This window comes from Octopus bimaculoides, chromosome 9, assembly GCF_001194135.2.
Source record: "Octopus bimaculoides isolate UCB-OBI-ISO-001 chromosome 9, ASM119413v2, whole genome shotgun sequence".
NCBI classification, from domain to species: domain Eukaryota; kingdom Metazoa; phylum Mollusca; class Cephalopoda; order Octopoda; family Octopodidae; genus Octopus; species Octopus bimaculoides.
The window spans coordinates 5,169,724-5,174,383 of record NC_068989.1 but is presented as its reverse complement, the minus strand read 5'-3'; the positions used below and the strand labels follow the sequence as shown (position 1 = coordinate 5,174,383).

General features: G+C 35.5%; 1 protein-coding gene across 12 annotated transcripts in view; it reads left to right on the top strand.

Annotated features, from left to right (window-relative positions):
- Positions 1–4,660, top strand: part of LOC106880637 (transmembrane protein 198) — a 140,485-nt gene that overhangs the window by 56,626 nt on the left and 79,199 nt on the right. Inside the window, exon 2 of one of the 12 annotated variants that reach the window (XM_052970383.1) lies at positions 1,985–2,113. The exons of the other annotated variants lie outside the window; for them this stretch is intronic. The gene's annotated coding sequence lies outside the window, so the exon portion shown is untranslated. The remainder of the gene's footprint in view (positions 1–1,984; positions 2,114–4,660) is intronic. 12 annotated transcript variants of the gene reach the window in all.

Here is a 4,660-nt window from a genome sequence, read left to right as displayed (position 1 = left end):
TATATATATATATATATATATATATATATGGATATGGTGTATGCATGTGTATATAATATATAATGAATATAAACTATATTTAACATAGCGGTCAAATACATTTTTTCATGTAACATACACGCAAGCATGGCGTGTATACCGTTTATGTATGTCTCTCTATATATATATGTATGTATATAGTGTGTGTGTGTGTAATGAATGATTAAATACTGCTGTTTCCTGTTTAACACTTTAGCTGTTGATTTTATCGATGGTGATTATGATGGATATTTATGTCACTCGAGTCAACGAGGAAAAGCATGAACATGAAACACGGTCTCAATGAACTCCCACTAGCCTCTCTGATGCTGAGGCCGATCTTATGCCTATGTTAAGAAAATCGTTATTGAATCGGTCTCTATGATAATTCCATTCCCATCTTGGATACCTTACACGGCATTGTTGAATATATTTTAAATAAATGTATGATAGAGTATGTTGTTTAGCCCCAGGTCTGCCCGGATCGAGCAGAGATCTGTTTATGATCGAAGGCAGTCTTGTCATGACCATCATGTTTTATCATTTTTCCTATGTTTTAGGATCGTTTTTGTAACATATCCTTGTCTACGATAGTAGAATATGGTTTAAAGGGTATTTGGCTGCTATTACTAGCGGTTCGATCGACTATGAAGTGGCTCACACTCTTAAGCTTGTATAGTGGTTGTCTTGTTCAAGAAGTCCATGATCCTTACAGCTAAAGAAATTACACACACACACACATACATATATATATATATATATATATATATATATATATATATATATATATATATATATATATATACATGCAGCTTCACTTGCTGAACTACAAATCAGCGTATGCAAATTGTTATTCAAATGCATCAGGTAGTTACACATAATTATCAATGACAAAAATGTACGTGTGTCTATACACACACACACACACACACACATATATATATACATACACACATACATACATACACATTTTCGTCATATAAAGCTTACAACAGCATTAATGAACTAGTTGTCGATCGATGGGTCTTGATGAAAAAAAAAAAAAAAAATTCGTCTCCAAGGATTATAGCATACACACACACACACACACACACATATATATATATATATAACATACTTCGATATCAGATATCTATACTATGCATTAATACATGAATAAACACTTGCTATATGTAACAACGGCAAAATTCTGTTGCTATACTGACCAGAGTCGTTAATAACACGGCCAAAGTCCAGCTCATTTTTCCTTCGCTTGATAAGCTTTTAAAAATAAATTTCTATTTCATTTAATAGTAAACGTCTGTATAATCAATCAGTTAATAATAATGACATTTGCGATAAGCTGTGCTGTGTTTTGATGGCTATTTTCATTTGGTTGGGTTTATAGGAATGTTAACTAACGAAAGAAAATACAGTATCTTGACAATAGCTATCTATACTATAATGGTATGTTGAATCTGTGTGATAGTAGCACACCACAAGTTTCTTTCTTTCTGTTCTACCACACAACGTGTGTAATAATGTATGTATGTTGTTTGGTGAATGTTACGAGCAAGTGAAACAGACAAATATTGAAACACTGATATTACACACCGTGTATACACATGTGGGTGTGTGGATATAAATATATATATATATATATACACCCACGTATATATATACACCCACATATCTATAGACACCCACACACCCACGTATACACACACACACATAAACATACACACGTATTTTTAAGGAAAAGAGATGGCGATACACGGATATGATTTCATATGTATGCATGAATATATCTGAATGTCCCTCATTTGTATATTCTTAGACTATATATATATATATAGTAAATGATGTCGTAACACAGCTCATGAAAGACCTCAGGGAGGTATCTCTTTATCCTTTCTTTATTAGAAAGGGATAGTGATATACGCGCTTCTATGTTTAATTGCAATTTTTGTTTTTCCATGTTTAATAGCGAAATGGGTAAAAGCGAGATTAGAAACCGGCTCGCGCGTTAATGAGTTCAGGTTGCTGAAGAAAATTGACTTGTTGCCACTGCTACTAGCAACCAAACATGGACACAGATTATAAAACAACTCCAACAGTATGTTCTCTTTGTAAACTCATCATTTATACACGTACATTCATGCTAGCTTGAGAATTACATTTTTATAACACTCAATTAGGTGTGTACGTACGTACTAATTGATATATATTCCATTCTATGAAATATATATGTTATATACACGAACAGACAACAGGTGGATACTCAAGTTATATGTATTCATTCATTCATTCATTTGCAAATAGCATGAGTGAATACCCATACACGCAACATTAAAAAAAAATTTGCTGTCCATGTGAAAATGTGCCATCGTTGTGTGTGTGTGTGTCTGTATGTATATATATATATATATATATATATATATGTATATATATATATATACACATCTATAACGCCCCCTCCATCATTTACTCTTTGTAAAGGGAGTGAGTATACACAAATTCTTGACGGTGCCTTTTGCATGAAGATTATGGTTAAATGCAGGTTACCACACGTAAGGTTGTAGGCCGAAAATAATTTTTAAACACGCGCGTATATTATATACATAAAGAGGACGTCTACATGTATATACGTACACACATAACCCCCCCCCCTACATACACATTACAATAGTGAAAGGGACGTATGATTATATATATGCACACACACACACACACACACACTACATGCTTGCATACATAATTCTTCGTTACACATGTGTGTGCTTGCGTTTTACATAGACTGGGGTGGTAGTTGCTCTCGGTTTAACGAAGCAGTTCTTCTGAAATCTTACAAGGCCGTTAGGTCTAATCTTAAAGCAGAGACGTTCCAGTTCTTTCTTACTTTCTGACATTTAGTGAGTGGAGCGAAAGAGAATAATAATAATAATGAAGGGTGCAAGTACTCCCTCCACACATTTCAAGGTCAAACATCCTCAGCAAAAGCTCCTACTCCTACTCCCCCTTCTCTTTCTGAGTACGCTGACTGTCTTTGCCCTACCTTGCCGTACTTGATGTTTCTAAGTTCACTATTGACAAAGGAATACTGAACATATAAATAACAGCTTGTCAAATTTATTGTATTTGTGTGTGCACAACACACACACATACCTACATATATGTGTGTGACATGTGGTAGTTGATGAATGACTTGGTGGTTGTTAAAAACGTGCTGTGTATATGTGAGCATTATTTGAATAGAAAATTAATCTCGTCCTTTCGTTATTAAATTCAAAACTGGACCGAGTCAGGTGGTTGTTATTTATCCCAAGGTCAGCCCCCTTTGAGCAGACATGTGATGAAATGCATTCAACTAGTGGCCATAAGTTTTTCTTTCTTTTCATCTCCCCCCCCCCACTCTAACAATGTGTATCCAAGACTACATTATTCAATGTTCTGTGTTCGATAGTGTCTTTGTATTTTCACATTAGTAAATGTGTATGTATATATCAGCATGCGTATATATATATATCTTTTATCTTTTGCTTGTTTCAGTCACTGGACTGTGGCCATGCCGGAGCACCACTTTGAGGGATTTTAGTCGAACAAATCCACCACTTACGTTATTTTTTTCCCCTTTTTTAGTCTGTTACTTATTGTATAGGTCTGTTTTTGCTGAACCGCTAAGTTAGGTTGACGTAAGCAAACCAACAACGGTTGTCAAGCGGGGGCGTGACAAAGATACACACACACACACATACATGACGGGCTTTCACACAATTTCCGTCTACCATATTCACTCACGTGGTATTGGTTAATCCTGAGCTGTCTGAAGACACTTGCCCAAGGTGCCACGCAGGCTACTGAACCCGAAACCAACTGGTTGCAAATCTCACTTCGTGTATATGCGTGTGTATGTCGTTGCTATTATGTTAAACTGTCGTATGCCCAAATTTGGTCAAATGTTTTTTTTTTTGTTTTTTCAATATTTAATTTTGCTTGCAATAGCCGGTTCTTTTTGGTCAAAGTATCATATCTGCAGCTCCTTCAGATGCCAAGATATGAAAATTGTCAAAGTGTAGTACGACAGTTTAGCATTTTTCAAAAGTGTAGTAAGTCCCACATACGACAGTTTTACAAAAATATTTGACTGAAAACATCGTACATGCATGGTGTTACGATTTTATGCACCCAACAAAGTATTATTGTTGAGCTGAAACTGTTGCTAATGTAAAAAGAAATGGAATGGCGAAACTATCTTTCCGTTTTCTGAAAAAGTAATGTTTTGGACTTACGACACTTTTGCATGATAGCAACAATATATATATATATTCTTTCAGTCATTTAACTGCAGCCATGCTGGAGTACCGCCCTTAGTCGAACAAATCGACACTAGGACTTAATCTTTGTAAGCCTAGTACTTGTTCTAGCGGTCTCTTTTGCCAAACTGCTAAGTTACGGGGACGTAAACACACCAACATCGGTTGTCAAGCGATGGTGGGGGGACAGACACAAACATACATATCATCATCATCATCGTTTAACGTCCGCTCTCCATGCTAGCATGGGTTGGACGATTTGCTAGCATGGAAAGCGGACGTTAAACGATGATGATGATGTGTATGTTTGTGTCTGTCCCCATATATATATATATATATATATATATATA